The 21,029-nt window shown below is 41.0% G+C and overlaps 1 long non-coding RNA gene across 1 annotated transcript in view; it reads left to right on the plus strand.

Annotated features, from left to right (window-relative positions):
- LOC132343333 (uncharacterized) overlaps positions 1–21,029 on the plus strand; it is a 103,654-nt gene that overhangs the window by 66,159 nt on the left and 16,466 nt on the right. The window contains exon 3 of the long non-coding RNA XR_009492096.1: positions 3,918–3,987. This is a non-coding gene — a long non-coding RNA (uncharacterized lncRNA). The remainder of the gene's footprint in view (positions 1–3,917; positions 3,988–21,029) is intronic.

Below are 21,029 nucleotides of genomic sequence, written 5' to 3' on the forward strand. Positions count from 1 at the left end.
CATGATTCCCAAAAAGATAAATGGAAGACAGAAAGATTGGGATTCCTCTTCTCACAGTATTTCACTTAAGAATGAAGGTTGCAATAATCTTTTGTGCAATATTTGCAATTCATGTGATGCAGTACTTTTTAAAAATTGATATAAATGTCATGTTGTTAATAGAGATTCAGTGCCCACACAAAGGAGATGGGGGTGAACTCAGTCCATTTAATTCTCTACCAGTCAGAGCTCACCTGGCCAAAATGTTCCCCATTCAAAAGGCATGTATCCAAATGGAAACAGACAGGATGAAAAAGCCTAGGAATAATGCCATATAATGAAAATTTGAAGAGATGATATGGTATTAGAAAACATGAATTAGTCCAGGACAAGCTCTTTCTGAGGAGTAAGCATGCAACTTTGGAAAAAATTTGGACTGTGAAATCTAATGAACTTTTTTTTAAAATAATTATTTTCATTTATTGATTTGACTGCACCAGGTCTTAGCTGCAGCATGTGGGACCTAGTTCCCTGACCAGGGATCAAACCCAGGCCCCCCAAATTGTGAACACAGAGTCTTAGCCACTGAACCACCAGGCAAGTCCTTCCAATGAACTAAGTTTTAAACTTACTTTTGTAAGGACCCATCCACTTATTATAAATTGAGGAAAGAAAACCTTTCATTCCAGGATTATCTTCGGTATCACAGGAGATCAATCAGCCTTGTGCTAGATTAGCTCTGTTATAATTCAGTACCTGGGTACAGATATGTTGCCTACCTTAATTTTGATCAAAACTCAGTAAGGCAAGCCCTGTTCCTCCTGATTTACAAATGAGGAAAACGATGCTTACAGAAGTTAAGGAACTTGCCCATCTTTGTAAGTGGCATTCTATGTAGAGAGGAAAAGTAAGAAGAAAGAAAGTGGAATTGCTCAGTTGTGTCCGACTGTTTGTGACCCCATGGACTGTAGCCTACCAGGCTTCTCCTTCCGTGGGATTTTCCAAGCAATAGTACTGGAGTGGGCTGCCATGCCTTCTCCAGGGGATCTTCCTGACCCAGGGATTGAACCCCACCTTCCCACATTGTAGACAGATGCTTTACCATCTGGGCCACCAGAGATGTCCCATGTAGAGAGGAGGCCCTCAAAAAAAAAAAAAAAAAAAAGTCGATTATTAGCACATGAATGAAGAAGGCATTTTATTCTAGGTTGCTCCAGAAACTATCACAAGCCTTTCAGCATGAGAAAATTATCAGCTTAAGGAAAATTCTTATTACATTTTGGAGCTATCTAGCAGTAACAGTTTTCTTAAAAACCCAGAAAACTCCTTGTCCCTTGATTTGTTCACACTGGGGCTGGCAAAAGAGTTTCCGAGAATCTAGAACTGAGATTTCTTCACTGCGTGGAAGGCAAGACTCCAAGGCATGTAACTGTCTCCAGCTGCTGACAGTTATTTCATCCAGACACCTGTTACCCAAAAAATGCACGCCCTGACATCTATGTCATTCTCTACTCCCTTACCCAGTGGTATCTTCCTTCATAGCAGTGAGTCTCTACATGTGGTAATACATATTATTTCTTTATTTGTTACACTGTATTTCCTGCCATCCAGAGCAGAAAGAAAGCTTCATGAGGCCAGGGCCTGGGTCCTATCCCCTGCTGAATCCCCAGAGCAGGGGCTAGCCCTCATAGACACTGGGGAATATTTGTTGAAGGAATGAATACTGAATGCCCCAAACCACAGTGGAAAAGAATATTTAAAAAGAGTGTATACACATGTATGAGGAGGGTATGGCAACCCACCCCAGTATTCTTGCCTGGAGAATCCCATGGACTATAGTTCATGGGGCTGCAACGAGTCAGACACGACTGAGCGACTAATCACAGCACATACATATGTATAACTGAATCACTTTGCTGTACAGCAGAAATTAATACATTGTAAATCAATTAAACATTAAGTAAAAAAAAATGAATATCCCACTTATATCCTCAAATTCATGAATGGATTTAGAAACACATCCACTCTCCTACTTGTTCTTTCCCCGGAAATCCTTCATCCTGCCATGATACCATCACCTTCCCACAGACACAGTTTGGATGAATCAGCGTTCCCATGTGGAAGGGTTCCTTTGCCATTTTATGAAAGCCCTGAGCTTGACTGCTGGTAACACAGCCAAGTCCTGTGCAGGGTGCTCTAGCCATTTAGCAGTCCATTTGCCACTGCCATGAACATATGGAAATCCCTTATGTGTCAGCCTACATGTGACAGAGACTATTCTCATCCAGTGTACCATTCCAAGGACCACAGTGCTGAAGAAGGAAAAGAGGTGGTTCCTTCTCTTTGAGAGAGAAATGGCAAATGAGAAGAAATAAATGAAAATCCACTATTGGGAGCATTGCATCTCCCCCCGCCCCGATGTATCCTTCTGTGAAGAGCAACATCTGTTAGAGAGAAGTGCTCAGCCTTTCTCTTCTCTCTGGCTTATTTATCTCTGGAAGAGAGTGGCTTTTCTGAGTGGGAAAAGCCCATTTGGGAGAAGGAACCAGCCATTCCTTCTTCTTCTCTTGGAAAATGGCAGCTGAGAGGAACTTGTGCTCTAGCTTGTTCTTTGCCAAATGGTCTGCTTAGCAGTCATGGCTCTGCTCCTGTGGGAAGACTTGATGTTTCCTAACACTGTCTGAACTTGTGTGGATTGATTAACTGGGGTGCAGCTTTGAGCCGCTCATTATAATTGCACATCTAAACTATATCTTCCAGTTGAGTCTTAATCAGTAATAAAGCACCTATCGTAAATTCATTTCTTTGACTGCCTTTTGTCTCTCTTTCAACTGGTTTTAAACTTGAATGAGAAGAAGGGACCCAGCTTATGAATCCCTTTATATCACAATAAAACTGAGAAGGACCATAATACAGTTAAAGAACTCTCTCTCACCCAGATAAAATGGGATAAGAAGAGTTAAGCTTTCTTAGATTTTTCTCCCAGGTCTAGGACAGTGATGGTTCCCCATGTCTTTTTGTTTCTTTGTGTATTTAAGTGGAGATTTATTGGAAATAGGGTACCAAGGGCTTGAGGGCATCGCCTGGAAGCTAAGCTAAAAAATTCCGATGATGGGTAAAAACATTTCTCTTCCAAGGAAGTTAGAAATCACTGCTCCCTCCATTGCCAAATGTGGTTTGAGAATGCCCATGGCCTATCTTGAACTCTTCATATGAATCTCCTGGAACCTCCAGCACATGGCCAGTAACTCAATATTTTCTCCAGGTCTCCACTTCTATGTCTGCCTCCCTTCAACAGGCTGTGAGAGGATGAGTCCTGTTACCATCAGCCTAATTGTTTTGCTTTTTTGATCAGATCTCAAAGACGAGCTAAATTCTAGTGGGATCTAACTCTGGTTCACAATCTTGCATAAGATTCTGACTTTTGGTCAACTCTCAGAACATGGACGATGATGGTGGTCCCACACGATGACCTCATTCTCACATCAAACATGTGGTCAGGCTGAGGACATGGAGAGCAGCCCTCTATCCTTACCTTGCAGCTTGACTTCCAGGCTCTTCCAACATCCTTGTCCTCTGGAACCTGGGAGACTTGGTGAACACAAATTAACTTGCTGGAATTCATCTGCCCCTTATCTCTCCCTGTTTACCTAAGTCTGAAGCTCCTGATCATTTCCTTCTGGTACAAATCTTACTACTTTTGTTAACCACTCTTTCCTCTTATGTTACTAATAGAACCATAATAATAGAGGTCTACGTGGAATCTATAGACAGATAATCAATTATTCCTGCCCCAGAAGGGTAAGAATAATGGCATCATTGAGAATAATGGGATTAGTAAGGGGTGAAGAATAAAATTCAGTAAGCTGTATCCTTGTAATGTGTGCTATTTTATTTTTACTTCAATCCCTAACATTTCTTGATCATTTGTTTTTAAGGCCATGAACAGACAGTTGCAAACAGGACTGAACTGTACACCAGGAAGAGTGGAGCCTGAGGCATACAGAGGTAAGGAAGAGATTCAGTGATTAGACACATGCTAAAGGCTTTTTTTCTTTTTCTTTTTTTTTAAGATATATAAAAGGTCCTTACAAAAGGTGTATATATATGCAGTCCATGGGTTTGGGAAGACATGGACATGACTTGGTGACTGAACAACATAAAAAAGGCGAATATTTCTTAATCACTGATTTGATCCCAGATAAAAAGATAAAGATGGGGGTCTTGACAATATTCACACACAGAGCAGGCCAGGCACCATGGCTGGAGTCACAGCTAGTTCTCCAGGTGGATTTGCTCATGTGTTGCCTCAGGACCTAGGTACTAGGCCATGCCCTTTATACACATTGCCAAGTGTAATTTTCACAACCCTTCTGTGAAGTAGGTGTTTGCTTCTTCAAACAGGGGAAGAAGTGGAGGCAAAGAGAGGGTAAAGTAACTCGCAAGGTGAAAGGGTTTGTGAGCCCAGAGGCTGGACTTGAATGAGCTCTGTCATCTCTAAGGCCAGAAGTTTCATCCCAGACCCTTTAATTGATCCCCCTACTTTGTGGGGTTCTCTCATTCATCTTTTTTTAATTGAAATACATTAAAAATATAACTGTAATTTTAAGGTATGCCCCATGTTGACTTGATACATTTGTATGAAGTGAAGTAAAGTGAAGTCGCTCAGTCGTGTCCAACTCTTTGTGACCCCGTGGCCTACCAGGCTTCTCCGTCCTTGGGATTCTCCAGGCAAGAATACTGGAGTGGGTTACCATTTCCTTATCCAGGGGATCGGGATCGAACCTGGGTCTCCCGCATTGGAGGCAGATGCTTTAACCTCTGAGCCACTTGTATGCTGTAATATAATTGCCACTGTATCTTTACTTAGCACCTCTATCACATCACATAATTATCATTTCTTTCATTTTGGTGGCAATAAGTAAGACCCAGTAAAATGTGGTGATTAGACTATATCATTGTCTGTATTCACTGTACTATGCATTAAGAACTCCAGGACTTGTCTACTAGTTGGAAGTTTGTACCCTTAGACAACATCTTTGATCCATTCACTCAACCACTAGTGATTCCTTGTCCCCTCTAGTGGCTCAGCGGGTAAAGAATCCACCTGTAATGCAGGAAACCTGGGTTCAATCCCTGTGTTGGGAAGATCTCCTGGAGAAAGGAACAGCTACCCACTCCAGTATTCTGGCCTGGAGAACTCAGTTTGTACCTTTAGACTATGCCTTTGATCCATTCAATCAACCACTACTGATTCTTTGCCCCCTAGAAGGGACAAGGACACTGCCTAGTGTCCCATAGGAGCAGGTCTGTCAGCAAGCTCTGGTGGGGGGACTGGGACCACTGTGGGGGTGCTGTCTGCTGGCCCTGCTAGGTGGTGGCACACAAACACATTCCCATGATGTGTTGTTGTTCCTGGAAGACAATCCAGGAAGGGCCAAGGGTGCTTTTCTTCCTTGGAAATCCCTTCTCCATGAGAAAAAGAGAATCTGAGCACGTAGGGATGAAGATGGTAATGAGGCGCCAGTAACAAGTCTACGTGGAGGCTCATAGCAAGTTGGCGAATATTAGAAACCACCACAATCTTCTCCTACCTCCCTAAGACCTCAGCTAAGACACTTCACATGCCTGGCTCCCTGCAGGTGAGGTGTCCGTGCTTGCCTGCAGCAAGGAGCTGGTGAGACTTCATGACAGTGCCGTCTTGCTTTATGAAAACTCATCATACAAAATTGGGTAGTTATTAGCTTTATAAAACTATCCTGCTTACTTAAATAGTCGGTGAAGGTCATATAGAGCGTGGACTTCCCTGATGGCACAGTGTATAAAAATCTGTCTGCCAAGGCAGGAGACATGGGTTCAGTCCCTGGTCTGGGAAGATTCCACATGCCTTGGGTCAACTGGGTCTGTGTGCCCCAACTACTGAGCCTGTGTGCTGCAACTGCTGAAGCCCATGTGCCTAGAACCCTATGCTCCACTACAAGAGAAGCCACCCCAGTGAGAAAGCCAGGTACTACAACCGTGGGCAGGCCCTGCTCACTTGCAACTAGAGAAAGCCTGTGCACAACAGTGAAGGCCCAGTGCAGCCAAAAATTAATTAATGAACTTAAAAGATCAGATAGAGCATGAATTGGGTTATGGAAATTCAGTTAGGCTCAAACTTGAGACCAAAACATGAAACATAAAAGATAGACCCAGTTTTACCCGTTGGATTGGAAGCTGGTGGTGAGAGAGCAGGACATAAGCATAAGATTTTGGAAATAATTTGCAACCAAGGTGCAAAGACTGAAATACATGTCTGATTACTTTCCTGTGCATGGCCTTGCTGAGGTTTCTAAATCTGCCTTGGCATCCTCTCCTGGCCAAGGACACTGACATTTTCACCTCTTGCCATCTCACCCTCTAAAATCTGGGGCAGCCAGCAACACTATCCACGTTTGGGGCTGGGGAGACTCAAGCCCCAGCCAAAGGGCGCTGCTGGGTTATCGCATCAGGCCGTCTCAGATAGCTGCTTAATTTTTAAAAACCCACACTTAACCCTTGGGCCCCAGGTCTGCACTGGTTCAGAGCAAGGGCACAGAGGGACAGTCTGAGCTGTTTGTGTGGCTGCTACTTCGTGAGGATCAGATGGACAGATCACACTGTGTCCCACACCAGTCATACCCTCTCAGCAGGAATTTATTCTGGGCTCTGCTTCACAGATACTAACACTCGCCACTTGGTTTGGGGACTGGAAATAGCACACGCCCTTTTTAGAACCTACACATGGCTCCCAAGAAACTCACCTCGAATAAAAACCCTGAGCCCTATTTGGAAGACTTTCCCATGTCAAATCCTCAACCTGCTTATCCAGACAAGCTGTTCTAGTTCTCAATTTTCTGCACTTACGCCCCAAGACCTAGATAACACTGCCAATCTCGCCTTTGAAGTTAAGCTTTCCTCCCTCCACCATCCTACCAGGAGTTTACCGTCATGAGGACAATGACAACATCTGTCTATTTTTACTTATGCTTATATCTCCAGTGTGTGGTCCATATCATCAGATGTCAAGACAAACTCTAAAGCCACAGCAATTAAAGCAGTGTGAGAGACCAAGGCACAAATAAACAGATTCTTGGGACAGAAGAGATAGCCCAGGAACAAACCGAAGGATATGCAAAAACATAGTGTTGTAATCTGTTCTCTTTACAGATACTGGGCAAGTGCACACACCATGCTTGACAGTGGGAACATTTGGTGAATAAGCCAGATATGTTCCTGGCCCTAATGAAGCTATCAGTGGGTCATAGGAAAGGCAGACTTTAAATGGATAGTTTTATTTGTAATAAGTACTCAAAAGTGATGGATTTTATGCTCCCATCTCAGGAACTTTATAGTCATCGCTCCCTCCACGTGGAATTCGCCTTCTCTCTTTACCCTAAGATGCTGGCACGGCTGTTCCTCCACTTCATTCAGATCTCTACTGAATGTCACCGCCTTCTATGAAAGGAAGGAAGAGCCTTCTATGACCCACCCTTTCCTGAACATCAGTTTCTCATGACCCTCTAAACATTGACCCTCTTCATTTTTAATTTTTTGATTACACTTTTATATCTAATAGTATCCCAGGGATGGGGAGCCTGGTGGGCTGCCGTCTATGGGGTCACACAGAGTCGGACATGACTGAAGTGACTTAGCAGCAGCAGCATGCTATATATTAGTATATTTTGTAATGTTTTTTTGTTTGTTTGTTTGTTCCTGCTCCTTGAATGAAAGCTCCCCAAGAATACAAGCATTGCTTGCTTTTGTATTCCCGGGCCCTGGAACAGCACTTACCTGGTGGTAGGTACTGATCAAATATATAGTGAGTGAATAAGCATGAGCTTAATGAGGAAGAGTCTTTCCAATCAGCAGAAAAAGCACACATAAATCAATATAGGATTTGGGGATGATTTTCTGTATACCCTACGCATAAATGCTAGATCATTTGCTTAGTAAATTTATTAGTGAGGCATACATGAAAAAAGGAAGACAACAGGTTACGCAGGTATAGCCAGATAGCTTATCACAAAGTGATTGCCATGTAAGTGCCACTCTGGTGTAGAAAGAGATCAACAACTCAGCAGAGGCACCACACAAAATCCTGCCAATTATAGTGACCAAACCATTCAAGTTTGTTTGAGATTAACCCAGTTCTAACACTGAATACCCTGATTAAAGTCTCAGTCCCAGGTAAATCAGGTCAGTTGGTCACTGTATTGTCAGTTCCCACTATGCCGTTCTACCAGTCTCCCCTCTCCTAATTTCTAATACCGTAGATTAGCCTCATCTATATTTGAGCTTCATATAAGTGAAATAAAGCAGGTTTTTTGCTTATTCTTTTTATAAGATCTATTCATATTTTTCATGTAGAAGGAACTCATTCATCTCATTGCTGTAAAACATTCCACTTATTTATTCCTTCTTCTACAGATGGTTATTTTGGCTATTATCAATAAAGTCATTGTGAGTATTCTTAATCATGTCTACTGCTGAACCTGTATGTTGATATCTGTTGGGTACATCTATCTATTCCTAGGAAAGGAAGTGCTGAATCACAGAGTATAAATACGTTCAGCCTTAGCAGGTAATGCCATGCAGTTTTCTGGAGAAGTTGCATTCTACCAGAAATATATGAAGATTTCAGTTTCTCTACAACTGACCATTTTGATATGATAATTAATCCTTTTAATTTTGATTAATTTGATAATTAATCCTTTTAATTTTACCTATTCTAGTGATTATTAATGTTTTTAATAGTGACTGTTCAACTCTTTTTTCTGATTTTCAATATATTTTTTCTTATGTTTCTATCAATATTTTCTTTATTCTTATATTCTCTTTGGGTTCTGGCTATGAGTCTTTTGTTCGTAATATAGATTAAAATATATTCTCCAAATGTGGTTTGTAATTCCACTCTCTCAAAAAGTGGCCAATGTATGTGTTTTCCCTTATAAATGGTGCCTATATTTTACTGTGTAAATAATCTTTGCTAAATCAAATAGTCCTAAAGATATCCTTCTGCACCTTCAACAGTCCATTAAAACTTGAGCTGTGTATGTGGGTTGAGGTAAGACTCATGTTTTGGTTTACCATGTTTTATTTTTTCTTATAAATCTTAAGCTGATTCAGCATCATTATTGTCAACAATATCCTCTTTTAATTCTGTCTGTGTTTTATGTATAACTCTATGGGCTTTTTACTCTGTTTCACTGGCCTACTTGTCTGTTCTTGCGCTAATTAATATATTAATTACAATGCCTTTATAACCAGTTTTGACATCAGTTGGTGGAAGTATTTCAAGTTTATTCTGGCTACCTTTGGTGTTTGGCATTTCCATATGAAATTCGAAATTCAGATTCTCAGTTCCCAAAAATAAACCTCCTGGTATTAAAATCAACCTGGAAAAGTCAACAAATTTGCAACATTGTCTCTTCTAATCCAGGAAACAGGATATAGTCTTACACTTACTTAGGTTTCATCTGTATTCTTTTAATATGGTTCTTCTGCATTGTAAAAGCCTTGCACATTGTTTATTTTTAGGCATTAGAACTTTGGGGATATTATCCTACATGGTATTATTTGTTTAATTCATTTGTAAAAATTGTTGGATGCTGGACAATGGGAATAAATTTATTTTTTATATTAATTTTTATCTAACCACCTTACTAAATTTATTTACTAATTCTAATGATTTATATATTTTTAAACACTTTTTGTGTGTGTAAAATCATGTTGTCTGTGAGTAACAACTTTATTTTCTTCCTTTTTAATCCATTATGTTTATTTTGTAGTAATATACTGAAGAGGTCACAGCCTTCAATACAATATTAAACAGGAATGGAGAGGGCAGAGTCATTGTCTTCATCCTAACTGCCAATAAAAATTGTAATAATTGATCATTAAATATGATGTTTGTTTTTTGTGTGTTGTAGATATGCTGTCAAGTAAGGAGGCTCCTTTTTTATAGTTAGTTTACTAAAAGATTATTCTTTAAATAACAAATCAGGGTTGAATTTTGTCAAATATTTTTTCTTCATTATTGAGAAAATTATTTGGTTTTTCTTTCTTCTATTAATAGGATGAATTGAATCAATTGATTTCTGAATTTTAAACCAATATTTATTCTTTGAATAAGTTTAAAATTGATCCTAATGTGATATTTTAAATAAATTTAGCAAGGCAAGTTTTTTTTTTTTTAATATACCCTTGATCTCTGTGTGAAACAATAGTTTTTTGAGAAAGATGTACCTGTAATTTTCATTTCTTATAATGTATTGCCAGTATGGGGAATCAAAATTACACTGACCTCATAGTATTAATTACAAGGTATTCACTCTATTCTCTAAAAGATCTTATATAAGACTATTGTGGTCTTTCCTTTAATATTTGTAACTATTCCTCAGTGGAGACATCTGGCCTTGGAGTTTGCTTTGGAAGGTTTCGCACGTGTTTTGCTGGTCAAGAATTGAAGCAAGATGCAGGAAAAGAAGCTCCTGTCTGTTCTGTGAGGCATGAGAAAAAATACATTCATCATTTACATCCAGAATTTATACGTATGTTTATCACTGAAGATAATCTAGTCAATCTGTATTCAAGTCATCTGGTCTTAGAATATTTTTGTCTGTAAGAAGTTTCTTTTTTAACTCTGTATGGAGTTCAAATAACTTTCTCAATCTTTGATTTCACGCTTTTTTTCACTTTTCTGACTTTATTCTCAATTATCTCTTCAAATATTGCTTCTGTTCCAATTTTTAATCATTTCCTTCTGGTATATGAATTATCCAAATATTACAAATATTAGATCTTCTTAATGTATCTCAGGTCTATTATCCAAATATTACAAATATTAGATCTTCTTAATGTATCTCAGGTCTAATATAAACTTTTACACACTTTGATGCTTTTTGCTCTACATTAGTTGATCTGAATATTTTCTATTGACCTATCTTGCAGTTCACTAATCCTCTTTTCTACTGTGTCTAATCTGCTCATATACTAATTAACTTAATTAGTCCTTAATTTTTATACTTTCATTAGTCTCTTTTCAAAATGAATTATCAAGTTTGTCATCATTTCTGTTTTCTCTCTTGATTTTTAGTTTTTAGTCACTTTTCTTAACTCCTAGAATGCATGATAATTTCTTTATTGAGAGTCAAATATTATGTATGGGAAATTATCAAGACTCTGGCTGACATTCCACAAAGAGTTTATTTTTCCTTTCTGGTAGGCAGAATTGAGTCAGATCCCTTCAATCCAGTTTGTGATTGAGCAGTTTGAAGACTGGTTTCAGTTTTTAGGATGGATAGTCTGTTTCCAGTTCATTGTTGCTCTGGTGTGCTTACCAGGGTTCCATCTATCTGGTGAGCTCTGACCTTGAATGTCTGCCTTCCCAGCTCTGTGAGATTACCAACATCTTTGCTCAGCCGCTCAGCCTCTTAGACACAACTTTATACTCTACCTCTTAGTCTCTTGGCTCTGAGCTGCTTCAGTATAGTAATACCTCAAGGGGGAAACATGTCTAGAATGTCAGGCTCACATTAATGTGCTTCTCTGCTGCTTTCTTTTTTAAGGACGATTATCTGTTTCTCATGGTGATCACTTATATTTTTTTTAGTTATTTATTTATCAAGATATAATTAACACTTGATGCTAAGTTGCTTCAGTCGTGTCTGACTCTGTGTGACCCCATAGATGGCAGCCCACCAGGCTCCCCCGTCCCTGGGATTCTCCAGGCAGGAAGACTGGAGTGGGTTGCCATTTCCTTCTCCAATGCATGAAAGTGAAAAGTGAAAGTGAAGTCACTCAGTCGTGCCCGACTCTCAGTGATCCCATGGACTGCAGCCTTCCAGGCTCCTCCATCCATGGGATTTTCCAGGCAGGAGTACTAGAGTGGGGTGCCATTGCCTTCTCTGAATTAACACTTAACATTATATTAATTTCAGGTATACAACATAATAATTCAATATCTGTATATTTGTGAAATGGTCACAATATGCCTAGTTAATATCTGTCACCATACATAGTCACATTTTTTTCTTGTGATGAGAACTTTTATGATTTACTTTCTTAGCAACATTCAAATAACAATACAGTATTATTAACTATCGTCACCATGAAGTGAAGTCGCTCAGTCGTGTCCAACTCTTTGCGACCCCATGGGCTGTAGCCTACCACGCTCCTCAGTCCATGGGATTTTCCAGGCAAGAGTACCGGAGTGGAGTGCCATTTCCACCATGCTGTACATTATATCCCCAAGACCTTTGTCCTGAACTACTGGCTCTGATTCTGTATTTATATACATTATTGCTCTTGTTGGCTTCAGATCATTATACCCATTCTCCAACTTTGAGCCCCATCTCATCTTTCAGCCCTGGGGTTTGTGTCTGTTTTCCCAGCAAAGACCATGCTCCTCTCCTTAACTAAAATCTCTATTTGATTCTCTTCCTTGTTACACTGCCTCAGGCCAGCAGGAATGGTGATGATCAGAACAGATGGGATGACATGGAATCATGAAGATGGATGGTTTGGCAGGCATATTCAGTGCCCTAAACGTTGTCATTAATAAGGACACAGCTTCTTTCCTATATTTTCCATCCTAGTTTTTCACAATTTCACTTTTTGTTCTCCACCCAACCCCACTATAGTACTCCCTTCCAATGGGACTCAGAAGACCATGTGAAGCTCATCCCAGGTTCTCTTTCTACCTTATCTGCATGTGGCTTTGCTTCTTATACATCATTATCATGTGCTCAAGGGTCCATAACAGGACAACCAGGTCCAGTCTACATGGTGACTTCTGCTCCTCTAGCCAGATCCTAAACATTTTTTTCTTCTCACCTCATTGTATGGATCTCAAGAATATAGAATTTTCATGGAATTTTACTCTATAGGACTATACCTGTATCTTCAACTTATTGACTAGTACCTGTTCTAAATCCACAAGATTAAAATATCATATTTTTACACTATATCATAAAGAATATTTATAAGAAGATTAACCATATAATTTTATTTTTAAGACCTTCTAATATTAAATTATGTCCTTAATTTTTAACCTAGTAAATATCCTTCAATTCAGTTCAGTCACTCAGCCATGTCCAACTCTTTGTGACCCCATGAATTGCAACACGCCAGGGCTCCCTGTCCATCACCAACTCCCGGAGTTCACTCAAACTCACGTCCATTGAGTCAGTGATGCCATCCAGCCATCTCATCCTCTGTCATCCCCTTCTCTTCCTGCCCCAATTCCTCCCAGCATCAGAGTCTTTTCCAATGAGTCAACTCTTCGCATGAGGTGGCCAAAGTATTGGAGTTTCAGCTTTAGCATCAGTCCTTCCAAAGAACACCCAGGACTGATCTCCTTTAGAATGGACTGGTTGGATCTCTTTGCAGTCCAAGGGACTCTCAGGAGTCTTCTCTAACACTACAGTTCAAAAGCATCAATTCTTCGGCGCTCAGCTTTCTTCACAGTCCAACTCTCACAGCCATACATGACCATAGGAAAAACCATAGCCTTGACTACATGGACCTTTGTTGGCAAAGTAGTGTCTCTGCTTTTGAATAAGCTATCTAGGTTGGTCATAACTTTCCTTCCAAGGAGTAAGTGTCTTTTAATTTCATGGCTGCAGTCACCATCTGCAGTGATTTTGGAGCCCAGAAAAATAAAGTCTGACACTGTTTCCACTGTTTCCCCATCTATTTCCCATGAAGTGATGGGACCAGATGCCATGATCTTAGTTTTCTGAATGTTGAGTTTTAAGCCAGCTTTTTCACTCTCCTCTTTCACTTTCATCAAGAGGCTTTTGAGTTCCTCTTCACTTTCTGCCATAAGGGTGGTGTCATCTGCATATCTGAGGTTATTGATATTTCTCCCGGCAATCTTGATTCCAGCTTGTGCTTCTTCCAGCCCAGTGTTTCTCATGATGCACTCTGCATATAAGTTAAATAAGCAGGGTGACAATATACAGCCTTGACATACTCCTTTTCCTATTTGGAATCAGTCTGTTGTTCCATATCCAGTTCTAACTGTTGCTTCCTGACCTGCATATAGGTTTCTCAAGAGGTGAGTCAGGTGGTCTGGTATTCTTATCTCTTTCAGAATTTTCCACAGTTTATTGTGATCCACACAGTCAAAGGCTTTGGCATAGTCAATAAAGCAGAAATAGATGTTTTTCTGGAACTCTCTTGCTTTTTCCATGATCCAGTGGATGCTGGCAATTTGATCTCTGGTTCCTCTGCCTTTTCTAAAGCCAGCTTGAACATCTGGGAGTTCATGGTTCACGTATTGCTGAAGCCTGGCTTGAAGAATTTTGAGCATTACTTTACTATCCTTATTCCAGTATAATAAATTCCCTTCAGTTAATACTACCCATTAAAAAGGGCAATGACTTTGAAAGGATATATTTCAAAAACCAAATCTGTCATTGTTTTTCCCCTTGAAGAATGTTCAAGGGGAACATTAGCTATGCTACTGTTCTGCGCTCCATTCCTCTAAACCAGGGGTTGGCAGACTACTGCCTATGGGCCAAATGTAACTCTCCTCTTGTATTTGTAGGGCCCAATGAATTAGGAATGATTTTCACATTTTTAAATGATTACATTCGAAATGCTTGTATAGGTCTTTGCTTTTGCCTCTGGGCTTGCAAACCTAAACCAGTTATTATCTGGTCCTTTATGAAAGAGCTTTCTGACCCCTTGGTGAGCTCATAATAAACCCTATGCCTTTAAGGTGCCAACAGAGGTCAAAATCACTGGTTCTCTTGAGTGGAGCTGCAGGACAATAGGTTGTTTGTGTCAAAAGCCACCGGGCTATGCTCTGCTCATTATTATTATTTTTTAATTATAGCTTGGACACTTCTTTTTTAAAATATTTATTTATTTACTTGGTTGCATGAGATCTTAGTTGTGGCATATGGGATCTTTAATTGTGGCATGTGAGATCTCATTCTCTGACTAGGCGTGAAACCTGGGCCCCCTGCGTTGGGAACTCAGAGTCTTAGCCACTAGAGAAGTCCCTCCGCTCACTTTGAAATAAAGACACGATGACTTTCTGGAAGGTCAAACTAAAAGATTCTGTAGACTGCCAAAAAGAAGCTTTGGTTAAAATGTGTCCTTCTCCAGAGACATTATTGGAATTTCCTTCCTCCTAGTCAAAGACCCAACTAATGCTGGGAAAGATTGAGGGCAGGAGGAGAAGGGGGTTACAGAGGATGAGATGGTTGGATGGCATCACCGACTCAATGGACGTGAGTTTGAGCAAACTCTGGGAGTTGGTGAAGGACAGGGAAGCCTGGCGTGCTTCAGTCTAAGCGGTCGCAAAGAGTTCAACACAGCTTAGCAACTGAACACCAAATGAAACCGGAAGTTCCTATGCCAGTGCACAATTGTTTAGATTTCCATAGTTAATACTCTGCCAGTCTTGTTTCTCCAGGCTGGGGCCATGGGGGAAGAAGCAGAACTGGGAAGGCAGTGCTCCATGAGATGAGACATTTTGGAATCCAGTCCTTGGTTTTGTAGGCTCTGGAACATGACTCTTTTTATCACTCAAGTCTGATCAGGCTCTCGGGCAATGACTCACACTAATTCAATTCATGACCAGATGCCAGGTTGCTGATTTGCACTGGGAGGAGTACTTGTCGTGAGACACAGGGCTGGCTATTTCTGCTGCTGGAAGAACTCTCTCTCTCTGGGAGAGTGGATTGATACAGGAGGCCAAACTGAGGTTGTCAGCAAGCTCTGCAAGGTCTTAGAGACCCAGAAGGTTTTTAAGGTTATCTGCATTACGGTCTCATAGTCATTTAGCACGTTTTTGCCTAAAAAAACTTTAGTTCATCTAGACCAGGGGTCAGCAGACTATGGCCGGTGGGTTGGTCACCTGTTTTTGTAAATAAGTTTTATTGAAATACAGCCGTTCTCATTCATTTATGCATGGTCTGTGACTGTCTTCTGCAACAGAAACTCTATGGCCTACAAAGCCTAAAATTTATTATCGAGCCCTTCAGAGTTGTTGTTGTTCAGTTGCTCAGTTGTGTCTGCCTCTCTGAGACCCCCTGGACTGCTCTTTAGAGGCCAGATAGTAAACCTACATTACTAATCTAATCTACTAATTTGCACTAGTGTTTCTCAAGTTGTAGTTTCGACCTATTGGTGTTTTAAAAAATCATTTTAAAGATTAATGATCAGCATTTTATTTCAAGTAGAACAACAACAATGGGACATATCAGAGTCCATTTTATTTTCAAGGTAAGTATTACACTGTGAAATGTTTGTTTTTGAATGCTGTAATGATTAATTTCAGGTGTCAACCTGATTGGCCCAAGGGCTGCTCAGATGTCTGTGAGAGTGTTTCTGGAAGAGATGAGCATTTGAACTGGTGGATTTTGTAAAGCAGATTCAGTTCAGTTCAGTTGCTCAGTTGTGTCTGACTCTTTGCGACCCCCTGGACAGTAGTACACCAGGCTTCCCTGTCCATCACTAACTCCCGGAGCTTGCTTAAACTCATGCTCTTCGAGTTGGTGATGCCATCCAATCATCTCATCCTCTGTTGTCCCCTTCTCCTTCTGCCTTCAATCTTTCCCACCATCAGGGTCTTTTCTAATAAGTCAGTTCTTCACATGAGGTGGCCAAAATATTGGAGTTTGAGCTTCAGCATCAGTCCTTCCAATGAATATTCAGGACTGATTTCCTTTAGGATGGGCTGGTTTGATTAAATGTGATTAATTGATGCACATTTAATTTAATGTGCATTAATTTTTTAAAACATCATCCTTGTAGAGAAGGGGGACAAAAAGAAGCAAATGTAGAAAAACATGGGAAACCTATTGAAAATGTGTTCATTTCCCCAGTACCCCTTGCTGTCCAAAGGACTCTCAAGAGTCTTCTCCAATACCACAGTTCAAAAGCATAATTTCTTCGGTGCTAATCCTTCTTTAAGGTCCAACTCTCACATCCATACATGACTACTGGAAAAACCATAGCTTTGACTATTCAGACCTTTGTCAGCAAAATAATGCCTCTGCTTTTTAATATGCTGTCTAGATTGATCATAGCTTTTATTCTAAGTAGCAAGCATCTTTTAATTTCATAGCTACAGTAACTATCTGCAGTGATTTTGAAGCTCAAAAAAATAAAGTCTGTCACTGTTTCCCAATCTATTTGCCATGAAGTGATGGGACCGGATGCCATGATCTAAGTTTACTGAATGTAGAGTTTTAAGCCAACTTTTTCACTCTCCTCTTTCACTTTCATCAAGAGGCTCTTTAGTTCTTCTTCACTTTCTGCCATAAGGATAAAGCAGATTGCCCTCCTCCAAAGTGGGAGAACATCATTTAATCTGTTAGTGCCCTGGATAGAACAAAAAGGTAGAGGAAATCTGAATTCAGCCTCTGACTGATTGAGTTGTGGCATCAGTCTTTGTCCTTGATGTTCCTGGTTTACAGGCCTTCAGACTCAGACTATAATCTACACCCCCAGCTTCCTGGAGGGCTTCCCAAGTGGTGCTAGTGGCAAAGAACACCCCTGCCAATGCAGGAGACGTAAGAGACGTGGATTCGACCCCTGGGTCATGAAGATCCCCTGGAGAAGGGCATGGCTACCCACTCCAGCATTCTTGCCTGGAGAATTCCATGGACGGAGGTGCCTGACAGACTGTAGTCTATAGGGTGGCAGAGTCAGACACGACTGAAGCAACTTAGGATGCATGCATGCTGGCTTCCTGGGATTTCTTTAGAGTTGATAGAGAGCAGATCATAAAACTTTTCAGCCTCCATAATTACATGAGCCAATGTTTAAATAAATCTCTCTGTATACCTATTGGTCTTGTTTCTCTGGAGAATTAATACACATGTACATACACAGATATGTGTTATATGTATCCTGGCTCCTAATGTAAAATGACTTTTCTTATTGATGGTCATGTTAAATAAAGTTTCAAAAACACTGACCTAAAAAAAAATTCCTGTATTCTTAGACAATTTTGAGAACACTGAAGAACTCTAAGTTTCAGACTTTCCTTTTGACTTTCATTATTATTTATAATAATAATATTGTATGGTACATCATAATTTTTAAGTGTCTTTCACACAGATCCCCACAAATTTTCAGGGCAAACTGCTGAACAAGGAACTATTACCCTTCATGTAGAGTTGAGAAAACTATGGTCCCTGCGTTTAGCTGTCTTGGTCAAGGCCACAATTCCTTTGTTTTGGCCCCACTGTGTGGCAAGTGGGATCTTAGTTCCCCAAACACAGATTGAATTTGTGCCTCTACTTTGGGAGCACAGTTTTAACCAGTGGGCCACCAGGGAAGTTCCAAGGCCACCCTTCTTAAAGCTGAAGTTTGTTTTGAAACCCCTGTCTTCTGACTCATCATCCAGGGCTTTTCCAACCATGAACTGTCTTTTCAGAGTCTAAGAAACTCCTTCCTGTCTGATAATCCCTCTTAAAAGGCTTTAGGATTTTCAGGATTATCTTCTTTATATTCTCTTTTATGCTGATAGCTTTGGGATAAAGTGCTCTAGAGGGATGCCATCTACAGGGATGCCAAAACCATCCCTGTAACTCTTTGCAAGGCCAGGACATGACAGCTTCACGGTGTTTCTCACCCTCCTCTATGGAGCATTTACGAGGATAAGGATCTTCTACTACCAACCTGGCAAAATTGACTGCTTCAAAATTGGGAAAGGAGTATGTCAAGGCTGTATATTGTCACTCTGCCTATCTAACTTACACGCAGAATGAAGTGATAGTGACTCAGTTGTGTCGGACTCTTTGTGACCCCATGGACTGTAGCCTGCCAGGCTCCTCTGTCTAGGGGATTTCCCAGGCAAGAGTACTGGAATGAGCTGCCATTTCTTTCTACAGGGGCTCTTCCTGACCCAGGGATCAAACCCAGGTCTTATGCATTGCAGGTGGATTCTTTACCATCTGAGCCACTAGAGAAGAGTACATCATGCAAAATGCCAGACTGGATGAATTACAAGCTGGAATCAAGATTGCCAGGAGAAATATCAACAACCTCAGATATGCAGATGATACCAGTCTAGTGGCAGAAAGTAAGGAGGAACTAAAGAGCTTCTTGATGAAGGTGAAAGAGGATAGTGAAGAAGCTGGCTTAAAACTCAACATTCATAAAACTAAGATTATGGTATCTTGTCCCATCACTTCATAGCAAATAGATGGGGAAACAATGGAAACAGTGATAGACTTTATTTTCGTGGGCTCCAAAATCACTGCAGATGGTGACTGCAGCCATGAAATTAAAAGATGCTTGCCCCTTGGAAGAAAAGCTATGACAAATATAGACAGCATATTAAAAAGCAGAGATATCACTTGGCTGACAAAGGTCTGTATAGTCAAAGCTATGGTTTTTCCAGTAGTCATGTACGGATGTAAGAGTAGGACTATAAAGAAGAATGAGAACTGGAGAATTGATGCTTTTGAATTGCACTGCTGGAGAAGACACTTAAGAGTCCCCTGGACAGAAAGGTGATCAAATCAGTCAGCCCTAAAGGAAATCAACCCTAAATATTCATTGGAAGGATTGATGGTGAAGCTGAAGCTCCAAGACTTTGGCCACTAGATGTGAAGAGCTGACTCACTGGGAAAGACCCTGATGCTGGGAAAGATTGAAGGCAGGAGGAGAAGAAGATGAGATAGTTGGATGGGATCACCGACTCAATAGACATGAGTTTGAGCAAACGCCAGGAGATAGTGAAGGAAGGGAAGCCTGGCATGATGCAGTCCATGAGGGTGCAAAGAGTTGGACACGACTTAGCGACTGAACAACAAGAACAATCTGGCACGACTGGGAATGCAGAGTGACAAGGACCCACCCGCTTGGTCTCTACCCTTCCCCACCTTTCCCAGGGGTGAGCAAACTTAATTTTAAACTGTCAGATAGGGAGGGGCCAATGTTTCTTCATGCATTGGGAGCTGGGTAACATCATTTGGGAGGTTTGTCTTTGGCACTGGAAAATGTGTTCTGCCTTGACATTGGAGAATTAAGAGAACTTGAGGAAGAGTAGTGGGAGACAGAAGGGAGCTCCAGGTGTCACCCCTGACATTGAGAGCTTGCCCTGCACTGAAAGCTTTTACCCAGATAAGCCCAGTTCAGCTCCCACAGCTCTATGTGACAATGAAGTTTGAGATAAGCTGGTGGTCTGTGTAAAGCCACAGAGATGGCAGTGGCAGAACTGGGCCTCAAACTTAGGCAATTTGACTCCTGAGCCCATGTTTAATCACTGTAGGTACTGACACCCTCCCACCCCCCAACTACCCCCTCTCTGCCTCTCTCTTTTTTTTTTTTTTTCAGTTTTGGCTGTGTCATATAGGATCTTAGTTTCCTGACCAGAGATTGCACACATGCCACCTATATTGGAAGCACAGAGTCTTAACCACTGGATTACAAGGGAAGTCCTACTCTCCCTTTTTGAATGAAGGGAGTATAAACGCTCTTGAGGTCGTCTCCTTCTAGGCTGTGCAGTATAACCCACCAGATAGCAAAGTAGGGCCTGGGTGAAGCCTACTTTGGGGTCAGTGCACATTTGACCTGATCCTCCTTTGGGCTGTAAGTGTCTGGACTTGATCACAAAAGATGAAAGGTGCCAAGGGCAGTAGGGAACACTTAACATTTGCTGAAGATGGCTAGACAAATAAAAGACTAACAGCATGGGGACAAAGGTCCCCCTCCAGTTTTGGGAAAATGGGTAGGAGGGTTAAAATCTTGCTGGTAGTCACTTTGATATTCAAAGGGAAGATAACTGTCTTGAAGATTATGGTGTAAAGTTGACTTTCTTCCCCTGCTCCTTTCTTCCTGTAAATCCTAGGAAATAAAGAGGGGAGTGAGAACTAAAAACAGCAACCCCATTTTCATCACTGGGACCCACCTTCTGTAAGGCCACTGAAGGGTGTTGGGAGTGTGGGGATATTCCAGGAGCCCTGAATTCCGAGGTTCTTCCCAGGCAGTGCCAGTGGCTGCTGAGATAGCAGGAGTGGTAGGAGTTGCCTCCATGTCCCTTCAACGGACACAGCTAA

This window comes from Bos taurus, chromosome 21 (assembly GCF_002263795.3).
Source record: "Bos taurus isolate L1 Dominette 01449 registration number 42190680 breed Hereford chromosome 21, ARS-UCD2.0, whole genome shotgun sequence".
NCBI lineage: Eukaryota > Metazoa > Chordata > Mammalia > Artiodactyla > Bovidae > Bos > Bos taurus.